Source organism: Chinchilla lanigera, unplaced genomic scaffold, assembly GCF_000276665.1.
Source record: "Chinchilla lanigera isolate Chin_1 unplaced genomic scaffold, ChiLan1.0 scaffold00016, whole genome shotgun sequence".
NCBI lineage: Eukaryota > Metazoa > Chordata > Mammalia > Rodentia > Chinchillidae > Chinchilla > Chinchilla lanigera.
Genome location: NW_004955417.1, coordinates 12641063 through 12654324, shown reverse-complemented (window position 1 = coordinate 12654324; position 13262 = coordinate 12641063). Strand labels below are relative to the sequence as shown.

The following is a 13262-nucleotide window of genomic DNA, read 5'->3' as shown; positions in this document are numbered from 1 at the left end:
TTGACTGCCTGGATTATATATTCCCTAAAGTAGACCAGAAAAAAAAAACAAAAACTGTTGCCTGAACGCCACTGAAATACTAGTGGAAATTTTAATAGCTCAGAAAGCTGATTGCTAATATTCTTGTACTTTTTCACTTTATTTTTGATTCTTTGTACCATTGGTCCAATCAATCATCTCTTTAGCACTTTTACTGAGGTGTAATTAACATATAATAAAGTGCATACTCAAAGTATAGAATTTGATGAATTTTGACATAATTTTACATCCATGAGATCATTACCACAGTTATATATATATTTTAAAAGAATATATATTTCAATATATATTCAATGAATATATATTTGTTAACTAATGAATATATGCTTAGCAAGTAAAGCTAATGAACATAGAGTGAAGAGTCCCCAGAAGTTCGTCAGATACCCAATGCTTCTTCCTTCCTTTTCTTTCTTGTAACTTTCTATACCTGCCACAAGGAAAACATCAATCTGTTCTCCGCTACTGTGTATTAGCTTGCATTTACTAAAATTTTATATAAAAGAAACCATATAGTTATATGCCGCTTATATCTGGCTTCCATGACCCAGTATAGTTGTTTTGAGATTCATATATGAGATAACATGCCCCAATAATCTGTTTCTTTTTACTGAGTACTATTCTTTGGAGTGACTATACCAGAGTTCATTCATCCATTCACCTTCTGATGGATATTTTGATTATTTCTTATTTGGGACTATAACACATAAAACTCTTACAGATATTTATGTGTAAGTTTTTGTATCAACCATGCTTTCTTTTCTAGTACCAGAATGACACGTGTAGATTTTACTTTTTAAAAAACAACTGCCATTACATACTGCTATCCTCAACTACACTGCTCAATATGTAATGTAACAACCACTGTTGATTCATATTATTTTGTCTTGAGACTCTGTATCACTTTGAATGTTCTTGCTTTGATTTGTTTATGTTTGTGATACAGGTATGCTGTTACTGTTCTATTTCTTTGTTTCTCCTTTACTACTCTCTTTAAAATAAAAAAAAAACCTGCCAAATTGTTTTTCAAACTATTTGTATTTTTTCATATTTCCACCAGCAATACATGAGAGTTCTAGTTCTGCTATATCTCCACCAATATTTGAAACAGTCATTTTATTGACCTAGTATTAAGTCTGTAGTAGTGTCTCATTGTGGTTTTACTTACCATTTCCCTAATAATGATAATGTCGAGTATATTTTCAGATGCTTACTTCCTACTCACATAATTTTTCTAAACAGAAATATCTGCTCAAATCTTTTGCCTATTTTTTAGGTTATTTTCTTATGATTTAGAACTTAGAGTTCTTTATATTTTGAATGTACATCCTATGTCAAATCTATGATTTTGAAGTTACATATGTATGTATCTTTTAATTTTCTCAGCAGTGTCTTTTAAAGAGAAGTGTTTTATTGTTATAAGAAGTTGATTTTATCAATTATCTCTAAAACACATTTTAAAGCTGAAATAATCAAGGTAATAGGGCATTGAAGCAAAGATAAACAAACAGTATGACAGATTAGAGTCCAGAAATGTGAGTGGCCACATTTATAAAGACAGTTACATTTTCTGATAGACACAAAAGCAATTGAGCACAAAGGAAATTCTTTTCAGCAAACAGTATTAGAATAATTGATAACCCATATTTGTAAAAAGCTTGAATCCATATGGAGGGGTTGTCATATTCCAAAATGTGTATGTTAAAGCTCTAACACCTACAACCTCAGAATGTACTATGTTTGGAGACAGTCTTTAAAGAGGTGATTAAATGAAATGAGGTCAATCAGGGTGGGCGCTAACCTAATATGATTCATATCCTTAGAAGAAGAAGAAATTAAAACACAGAGAGAAAAGAAGCCATTGAAGACAGGAGAGAAGATAACCATCCATAGGCCAAGAACAGGGATCTCAGACGATGCAAACTCCACTGGCACCTTGACCTCACACTTTTAGATGCCAGAACTGTGAAAACACACATTTCTATTGCAAAAGCCACTTTGTCTGTTGAGCTTAGTTATGGTGCCTTAGCAAACTAACACACCACACCTGTCGCCATATAAAAAATATTGACTCAGTATGGATCCTAGATTTAAATTTAAAATGTAAAACTTCAAGAACTTGTAGCAGAAAATTCTAATGACTTAGAATCATAAAATTTTTTTCTTAGATAACACTGAAAGTTATTCAAAAGATTTTAAAAATTATAAATTAATACTTTTAAAGCATTTCTTGTCTTTAAAAAGTCTTACATAAACCATCCACATGCAAAACATATAGTAGAACTTCTTTTGGAGGGGAGAAAGGATCTGGGTACTGTTTGCTTAGTCCTCCTATCACTTTCCTTTGTAGTTTTCTTTTTTTTTTTTTTTTTTTTTTTTTGGTTTTTCTCCAGTACCGGGAACCGAACTCACGACCTTGCGCTTGAGAGGCAGGCGCTTTTGCCGCTGAGCTAAATCCCCAGCCCCACCTTTGTAGTTTTCTAAGATGACTACAGAATATGGACTCTCAAAGAATAAAACTGTGTGAACAATGGAATTTTATTAACATAATGTTAGATCTACTCAAAATAATCACTAACTTTTACTGTGATGTTATTATGTGTTACATAATGTGATGGACACACTGTTATATTATTTTATCTTTTAATTCCAGGAGGTGAGTGTTACCTACATTCACACATGAGGAAATGAAGGTTCTAACAGCTGGTCCTCTCACACTTGGAATCTGGACCTCCCTTTGGCCTCTGAGCCCATGCTCTTTCATGTTCCAGTGATCCAAGACACCTACGCATGGCAATTTGAAACCAAACATAAAAGATAAGACCATAAACTGCATGCAGATAGAAACCATGTATATAAAACTATTGTCCATCCTTAGAAAATGAAAAATTCTATTTCCCTGGAAAAATAAACTCCAGCCAATTTGTAATGAAAGTCCAGGATATGACAATAGATGAGATCACAGTAGTGCAGGGTAATGTGGTAGCTATAGAACGAATATTTCTGGCAAGCCCCTCCCAGATGCACCTTCTTTCTTGCTATCAAGCAAGCGGCACACAGGCATCTGTGGATAATGGAACCTGTTCTGTTAGAGCCTGAGCTGCATTAGAAGAGGGGCAAAAGAGCAAACTTGTTAAAAATATTTTAAGGCCATGCAAATGGAAAAGAGACTGGGCTTTGATTAGATCCAATTTTTGATGCTATTAGTGGAGATATGATAATATCAAAACTTCATCAAGTCCTAAGGACAGTATGTATTACCTCATTTAATTTCTGCAACAATCCAATGAGCCAGGTATCATTGACCAAATGTGGTAAGAGGAAAAAGGGGCATAGAGAAAATAAATGATGTAGACAAGATCACAAGGTAAACAAGGGACAAAGCCACAATTTGCACACACATTTGTGACTGCAGAGCCAGTGCTTTGAACTACTAGGAGAGCCCATCTCCCTCAGCAGAGGAACATCAAAGGACACAGGAAAACTCTGGAGCCTCCCCCTTATCACTTCCCCACTCCTGTTCCCTGTTCCCTGTTCCCTGGAGGAAGCAGGCACTCCTCCCGTCCCCTGAGGGGTTCACTCATGGAGAATTCAGTTCTGGAAGGCTGGGAGAGGAAAACTAAGAGGAGTTTAGATCACAGGTGCGTATCTACCCAGAGGCGCGAAGTCTCAGCTGCGAGGCAGCAGCCCTGGCTGGCAGAGTGTCTGCATCTGAGGAGCTCAGACTGGCCAGCACCGATCTGGAGCTGATGTGTGCCTCTCTTCTCACACGCCAAAAGCCCAGACCACACAGCCTTCCAGGCTCAAAACCACCTTGGACCAGGAAGCCCTCAAAAGGATAGGTACATGCTTGTCGTCCGCCACTTCGGCAACAGCGTAGCGCTGCAGAGTTAGAAGGGACGTTTTCACCTGAAAGTCATTAACGGCTGTTTATTCCCTATGAAATGTGCAACAAGATGGCCAGCCACCCAACAGTTTAATCAGCACGCATCCTGACTGAGACTGTTTTACAGCTTTCATTTTTCTCATTAGAAGATTTTGCCTCTCTCTGACATACACAGCTACAAGTTCCATATTTTTGCCCTCAGGCTAAAATGTAAATCATTTCTTGGTATACCACAACTTCCCAGCACTAACTATAAAAGGCAAGGCTGCACAGCATTTAAAATTAAAAACATCATTTTCCTAAATGTGTGTATCATTACGCTGTTTACCAATGTGTTTTTGCTGGTTAAGTCCCAGTTCCTATGTATTTCAGTCAAAGGCCTGCTGGCATCATGATATAAGTTAATGACTAGAGCCTATAACTTGCCACAGGTTTTCTTCTCTTTGGGTTCTCTTATGAGTTCTTCAGAGCGTACTTTGTGGGACTCAAAATGATGAGTGTAATGCCTTGTAACTAGCAGGGCTAAATTCTTGTCCGTTAGGTAAGTCCCCTCTAGGCCCTTGGGAAAATGAGCCCAGCCCTGAGAAAGCACATAGGTGCAAATATGGACTGTAAGGTCAGACAGATATGATTAAAAATTGAAGCTCCCCCAGCTGAGCTTACACAAATTTCTTCATCTCTTGGAACTTGCGTTTCCTCCTCCATAATGTGAGACTGATGTAACCAGACTTACTTGATTCTTGCCATGTGGGCTTCCAAAAGCCAATAGAACATAAATCAAGTGTGCTTAAGTGTTAGTTCCCTCCATTTTCTCTGCCCCTCTTTTTCACCTGGCTTCCAATTCCGCCCCTGGCAATAGGCCCCAGACCTACAGCAGACACAGGGAGAAGAGTTTGGAACCGACGTGCAAGAAATTATGATCAATGATACAGCTCTTTAAAAGCTGTGCTGTGTTGACCATCTTCATTGGTTTGATCCAGTAAAGCTAAGAGGGTTCCACAGAGCTACAGGCAAGGATTCTAAACTTTTAGGGAAGTCTGGTTCCAACTGTAGCTGTACCAGACTGGCTGTGCGATCTCAACTAAATTCCTTAATCTCACTAAAGTGCGGTTTCTTCGTGTGTGATTGGGAGAATAATAGTAATGCTTGCTTAGTAGGGCTGTGAAGAGCATTAGATGAGAAGACATATACCAAAGGCCTGATACAACAGCTGGCGTGCTGCAGATACTCAGTGTCCACGATTGTTGCTATAACAGTGACATATGGCATGCGAGCTGAAGACATGGCTCCTACTCAGCCTTTTCTACTTTGCTTACTGTATGACTTTGGGCAAGTCACTCAAATGTCCTGTATCTCAGTCTCCTCATCTATAGAATAGGAACAGTGATAGACTCCCAGCATTCTTCACAGGATGGTTGGGAGCACCAAACAAAATAATTGGGTGTAGAAGCACTCTGTAAAAGATATGGTGTAGAAAATTCAGAAGTCATTATTATTACAATACCCAATGTTATAGAAATGTTAATAGTTGTTAATCATAAGGTCCTTAAGTTCATCCAGAAATCAAGTTGGTCTGAATAACGCTTAACTGAGCGTAAAAACAGTCAGCCCAGAAGCATCCATTAGCCAGGAAATCACACTTCAAAGAAGGGTTTTAATGCTTCATACATATTTATGCAGTCTATTTTTGATTTGGAAATTCAACAGCCCATTTTCCTAATACTAAAATCTCTTCTCTCACTGGAGATTTGGAAGGAAGGAATGAAAGGAGACAAAAGGATAAGCTGAGCCTCCTGAAAGCAGACGAAAAGTAGGGCAGGGATGGAGCCCAGTGAGCAGGTGAGTCTGTCCTGTGGATCCTGAGCTGCACACTCATAGCCCCAGGAGACTCGACTAGATAGGGCATTAATTCCCCGCCAAGAGACCAGGAGCCAGGGGATGGGACCTCCATAACAGTCACCTGGGTTCCAAGTTCATCACGTCCTTTTCCAGGGCTCTCCTTTGGTATAAGAAAGAGTACTAGGTGTTCACACCTATCTTCTTCACGAAGCTGACCAGCTTATTACTAAATGTGAATTGAACACCTGTTACACAGGGAATATAGAGGCAGACTTGTCTCTACTGTTAAAGAAGTGGCCCACAATCTAGCTGGCCATACTGAGATTGTTATGAGTAATTCCCAATATAAACAGTAAGCTGGGATGTGAAGGCCGTAGGAAGACTCATAAAGGACTTGTGGGATAAACACATTCAGAAAGAATCCCAGATGAGTTAAGTGAGAGCAAATTCAGCTCTAGGATGGATTAGAATAAAAATTTAAAAAAAAAACACAAAACATGGAAAGCAAAATAATAAAATGATCACAAAAGAGAAAATCAAAGGCACCATCTAAGATGCCCAGGTCATCAAAATTCACTAAAAGGCTAGTGGCCAGACTTCTAAACATGACAGCAGGTAAGAATTAGATGTATACAATGGGGATACATCCATTCCCCTTACTGAAAAAACAGCTGCACACATACCCACATATGTGTGCACACTTGCTTGTACACACATACACACAACTTCAGAAAGTCAAAGATCAGAAAAGAGCCACTAACCATGGCTACAAAAAATTCCAATTAGTTGAGAAGTTCACTTCAACCACAAATCTCAATTTATTTTCATAAGCAGACAAAATGAGTGGTCCCAAAGAATAGAGGAAAAGATCTTGATGACCCCTATACTACCAGGGCCTACACCAAGTTTCCTAAATAGGGGCTGTAGTATCAGAAATATGGTGAGCAGCACCTGGTTTTATGGGTACTTTCTCTCCTGCCTTCATGGACTTCTCCACAAACCAGTCTTCCTATCCCATGAGCTCTGTTTATCTTACCGTTTTAATAGCAAGATAATAAGTACAAGTGGAAACATAGAGATTGGGAAAAATCTTTACAGATAAGAACAAAGCAATCACTTTCTGGAAGAGTGTGTTAAAGACTATTTCATGTTTTCTCAATTTAAATAGTTTCAAATTGCATGCAACTTTATAGTTTCAAAATACAAGCACTGTTTTAAGAGGTGATTGCAACCCACCTAAATCTATGGTAGGTGGACATCTGTTAGACACTGAAAAGGGAAATGGCAAATTAAATTTTTAGTTTAAATCTGAACAGAACATGCAAACAGTAAGTAGAGTGAAAAAGAACCATATAATCTTTTTGTTAATAAAGACAAAATTTGAATGTATCACAATTCAAGGGTGAGGTAACAGAAAAGAACCAGTGGTGAGATTATGGAAAACAGTGATATTCCATCAAAAGAGAAAATGGGTAACACTCTAAAACCTCTAAGAAATAAAAACTTTAAAAAATGGTTTTCTACAATAGGTAGAAAAATGTACTTTTTGTTCTTATAAAGATGTCACAGGTCGCCATCTCTATGAAACAAATCAAGATACAGTAAATAAAAAATAAGCCAACAAAAGAATTGGCTAAACTTTGGAAAAATGCAAAACCTCCAAGTGAAATCATAAGTTTAAAAGCATATTTAAAACAACAAAAAAAGGGACAAAATTAGAGAAGATGGAATTTATGACAGAGCAATGCTTCTCAAAAGTTCACTTGCAGATAAGTCACTTAGGGATCTTGTTAAGCTGTACATTTTCATTCAGAGTCTGGAATGGGACCCAAATTCAGCATTTCTAACAAGCTGTTAACGACGCTGAGACTGCTGGTCTAAGGGTTGTGTAGAGAGATTGCAGAGAACAAGCTTGAAAAACTCTCCCAGAATACAGAGAAACAAAAGCCATGAGAAGGAAGACGATAAGAGGGATGCACACAGAAAAAATACCCGATTAAACTGGTATAGCTATATTAGAAGGAAAAGAACAGGATTGACAGTAATACTCAGAGAAAATGGAACTGGAAAAAAGGTACACAAATGAAACAATACCCCAGGTTGAACCAAAATCATTGAGAGATCATATCTAGATAAATTTCTGAATCTTATTTTGAAAACACACACAGACCCAGGGAAGGAGAAGGGAGGAATGGAACACAAGGCTGGCTTCAGACTTTCCCCACAATACTCCATAGAACGAAATGTTGACCAAATATTAAAAAAAAATTATAAAGTACTTTTCCAATTCAGGAAGTTGACTGATTTTTCATATATAACTCTTCTCCTCCTTGAAAGTCCACTGAAATAACAATTTTTAAAAATACAAAAGAACCCAGGCATGGTGATACATGTCTGTAATCTTAGCACTTGGGAGGATTGCTGTAAGTTCAAGAACAGCTTGGACTACACAGTAAGTTCAAGGCCAGCCTGCGCTACAGAGTGAGACACTGTCTCAAAAAAAAAAAAAAAAAAAAAAAAAAAATCAGCTTAGTATCTATCTTAGTTACTTTCATTGCTGGGACACAATATCTGACACCACAATTTAAGAATCTTTAAGAAAAGATTTATTTTGACTCACAGTTTGTAAAGGTTTCAGTCTGTAGTCAGCTGGCTGTCAAGCAAGGGGGTATCACAGATGGGCATGATGGAGAAGGCACAGCAGGCAGGAAGCAGGGCAGAGATCAAGGGCATAGGAGGGCTATGTATCATTCCATGTCATGTCCACAGTGACCCACCTCTTTCTACCAGGCCTACCTCCCAACATCACATCCATCTCTAAACCCATCAATGGACTAATCCAGTATCACACTCCTACAATGCAGTCACCTGCCCAAAGCCCCACCTATAAGCCCATGAGACTGTGGGAGATATTGAGACATAAACCATGACAGCCTCAGACTTTATCAATAATGGAAGATGCTAAAAGACAAAGGAGCAATGATTTCAAATTACTAAGAGGAAATTATTTCAAATATAGAATTCTATACACAACAAAATTACTAATGAAATATTAGGACAAAATAAAGTCATTAAGACAAGGGTTCAAAAAGTTTACCTTCCATGCACCATTTCTGGGAAAAAACATCTGCAGGTGGGAAAAAGAAATTTTTTAAAAGTAATGAACAGGATGTAATAAATTTTGGTTACTAATGTAGAAGAAAAAAAGAGACATACCAAGATGACAGATATGAGAGAGATCTAGAAATAAGGCAATTCTTACTATAGCATTTAACAAACAAATGTAAGATACTGGTAATATGTTAGAAAGGTATATGTTTCTAACACAGAAAGAAAGAAAACAATTGGAAACTGAAGCAAAATAAAACTTTTCCAAGGATGGCTCAAATAACTCAGTTAAATTTATAGCATGAATCCAAATAACAGGTAAAATGAATATTTAGAAGATGAAAAATGAAAAAAATATCGAGTCATGACCATAGGAACATTTTCCTTAAAGGGGCATAGGTCTGTTGGATTGCACTGATTTCTCTATATAGCCAATTTTCTTACCAAATACATAGTGAATAATTACATGACTACAATATTAAAATGCTATTAGATTTGACTTTCAGGATTAACCTATTTAAAAAGCATAATTTCAGAAGACAGAATGCTCTAACCATTTCCCACAGAGAAGTTGTAAAGTAGCTAATGCAAGTCATATAACAGAGAAAGGGAGGCAGGAAGAATGTTCAGTTAGGAAATTCATTTCCCACCTGCGTAGTTCAGATAGTACATGCCACCCTAAGGCCCGCATGTGAAAGGTCTAGTTCCCAGGGTGGTGCTTTTGGGGGGCAATGGAAGCATCAGGAGGTGGAGCCTACAGGGGAAAGCTTAGGACACTGAGAGCAGTGCTCCAAGAGGGAAGCACAGAGATGGTAGAACTCCTGCCCTCCCCTTCCGCTGTGCACAGGGAAGCGGTTTTGCCCACAACAGGATCCCACATGATGTGCTGCCTCACTTAGGCTCAAGTCAACAGGGTCAATCAGTCATGCACTGAAATGTCCAAACTCTGAGCCCTAATAAAACTGTTCTATTATAATTACCTCAGGTATTCTGTTACAGTGATGGAAAGCTGACTGATTAAAACACCATCCTAAATAATAGAGTCAGGCTGGGGATATAGTTCAGTGGCACAAGTACCAGCCTGGCAAGTGCAAGGTCCTGAGTTCAAGTCCTGGTACCAAAAACAAAACAAAACAATAAATAAATACAGTCAAAAAATATTTAGCATTGGTGAATTAAGAAGTTGAATTATTTTTAAGAATTAAAAGTTTATTCACCTGAGAAAAAAGTAAAACTTGGAAAAGATTTCAAAAGGAGAAGGTAGGGTAGTATAAATAAATAATTGAACCTGGACCAATCTTTCCTATGGAAGAATCAATAGATAGTGTATTCTATTCTTATTAAATTAAGAAGGAGACATAAACATATCATCTAGAGTTATTAAGAGGGGCTGGGGATATAGCTCAGTGGCATAAATGCCTGCCTGGCAAGTACAAGGTCATGAGTTCGATCCCTGATACCACAAAAAAAAAAAAAAAATAGAGTTATTAAGGCAATCACCAAAAGAAATAAAAATGATACAAAGTATTTGAAATTAACTGCCATTGAAGTGTAACACTGAAAGTGGAGAGTCTGAAGAAAGATTTTACTTTTCATTTAATGTTCTTTTGTGCTATTTCTTATAACCTGGTATAAGTATTACTACTAGAGTTTACTTTTTTAAGTAAAAAAGTTACAATTAACACACAGGGCTGGAGATGCACCTCAGCAGCACAGCACCTCCCTGGCAAGCAAGAGGTCATGAGTTTAATTCTTGGTACCAAAAAACAAAACAAAACAAAATGCACAGTTAATACAGGATAATCATACAATCTTGCCAAATATTATGGCACAAAACGTAAACCTTTTTTTTTGTCTTTTTGAGACAAGGTCTCGCTATGCAGTTCAGGCTGTCGTTGAGCTCACTTTGTAGCCCAGGTTGATCTTGAATTCTCAACGATCCTCCTGCCTCAGCCTCCCAAGTGCTGGGATTACAAGGATATTCCACCACACCTAGCCCAAAATGTAAAAAATAAAAATTGGCTAGATGTAGCTGCATACTCCTTAATTCCAGGAAACTGAAGCAAGAGGGCTGTGAATTTGAGATCACCCTACATTACACAGCAAGCTCAAGCACAGGCTGGACTACATACATAGCATGATCTATCCCAGAAAAAGCAAAAACCAAAAATTATCAGGAATATTAATAAAAACTGACAGAATTTCAATTTGAGGAGACATTTACCATTTTCTATAACAGATCAAGTAAGCCACAATAAATAATTATTCTGAATTAATAGCTGTACAGTTTGTGTTCTTTAGAAAAATGCACTTTAAATATATACAAAATATTTACAAGAACTGGCCATTTAGTTGATCATATGATAAACACCAGGACTAGCCAAATTGTAAAAATTATATTCCATGTTCTCTAATCACTGTAAAACTGGAAATTAATGACAAAATAATATTCTGTGAATAACGTTTTAAAGCTACTCTCTTAATTATTGCATCAAATGAGAAATTTAAATTGAAAGAAAATTCTATTTTAAAATAATGAAAATATCTTGCATTCTTATGTCTGGTAGACAGAGTAACTTCACTGAAGAGAACAATCTGTAATGTAGTAACCATTGTTAATTCCTATCATCTTGTTTTGAGGTCATGTATCGTTTTTTGTTGTTTTTGTGTTGTTTTGATTTTGTCTTCATGGTTGTTTTGTTAGTTTTTTGAATTTTTAAAACTGAAAATAAAATAATGAAAATAATAAGTAAGTGAAAATGTATGCATTCCTGGCAAAACTGTACCAAAAAGGCAAGTCCACTTAGAATAGCTCCGGAAGGAAACGCAATCACTTCGTAACAGTGATTACCTCCAGGAAGAAATCACAGAGCTAGGCAAGGGAAGGAAGGAAACTCCAGTTACTCATTCAGCAGGCTTCGATTTGTATGCCATGTGCCTAAAAATACAGAAAAATAGAGGTGGAAATCAAATTGACAGACTTAAATATTTTCATTAATTATCCAAGAATTGTGTTTTAGATGTACTACTCATTCAATTCAAGAAGCAAGAAAAGAAGAAAAGCACCTGTAAGGAAAATAGCAAGAAATAAAAATTAAACTTCCAGGAGAAAACAAATTTTTAAACAATAAAATAAACGGATGGATACATAGATAAAATAGGAGAAGTGGTTTTCTGGGCAAAAAGTTTTCAAACTGACAAAATTGTAACAAATGTAAATTTTAGAAAGAAGATGAGAAGCAAGGTAGGAAGTGAAAGAGTCCACCGTTTGTTGTCATAAGCATGCTTGCTCCATCCATCCAGTACAAATAATCTCACCTCACTTCATTTATCAATGAATAAGTAAGATATGTTTTAAAAATTAAAAAGAGTTCTATCTGTAGTTATTTTATAGATTTAGAAATCTCAATAAAGTGAACAATTTTCTAGAAATCTGAACTGCACTGATCCCATGCATGGGGAAAGCCGACTATCCATGGACAACAACAAATGTTACTTAGGGGCAATGTGCAGAACTCAGCCTAGGCCCAGACAATACTAGGGGCCAGACCTTGCAAGTTTGCAGGAAACTTACAAAATTCATACTATATCACCCATTCCAGAGTATATAAAATTATGAAAAGCTATCCCTGATGCCAAAGGGTGACAATGACTGGTATTTTCTAAAGAAGATTCTACGGAAAGCAGCGCCCTGCTCTGAAGGAGGAGCAGCTTATTATGGATTCGCTGAGAAAGTGCTCTCCCAGCGATTATACAGCCTGTGTTAGAGTCCTAAGGTCTCCCAGATGTCTGAAGCAAAGACATTTGTTAAAATGTTTTAATCTGCCTTTCTCAAATGCATGCGACCACAGAGCCATGATTTTTCTTCATTATATTCCTTCTCACAATGCACTTCAAGAAATGCTCCTCTGGTAAAAGTTTCAATTATGAATGCAGTTCATTGAACTTCATGTGAAACTTCAAAATAATACAACAGTAAAATTAAATCAAAGTATATTAAAGTAATAAGCCAGCACAATTAAGTAGGGAAGCTGCCTTGAAAATGCAAGAATTGTTTAATATTAGGAAGTATATTAATATAACTAACATAATATATGACACCACTAGATCAAGTAAGACCACATAATTATAAAAGTACAAAAGATCATTTGAAATACTGAATACTTTTTTCTGATTTTTAAGTCTCTTAGTAAACTGGGAAACAAAATATACTTCCTAAATTTTCAGGCCAACTGTGAATGGCTCTTAGCAGGAAATTACTAAGGCTGCTCTCATTAAATCAGGTGGAGGCAAGGATTCCTGGCCACTACTAACAAGCAAGAAAAGAAACAAGATAAGGCCAACTGGAAAGAGGGTAGGACTTCAATTTTTTGCTCAAGATAATATGATTATT

General features: G+C 36.8%; 1 protein-coding gene across 2 annotated transcripts in view; it reads right to left on the bottom strand.

Annotated features, from left to right (window-relative positions):
- Cpq (carboxypeptidase Q) overlaps window positions 1–13262 on the bottom strand; it is a 435107-nt gene that overhangs the window by 366611 nt on the left and 55234 nt on the right. The window lies entirely within an intron of this gene.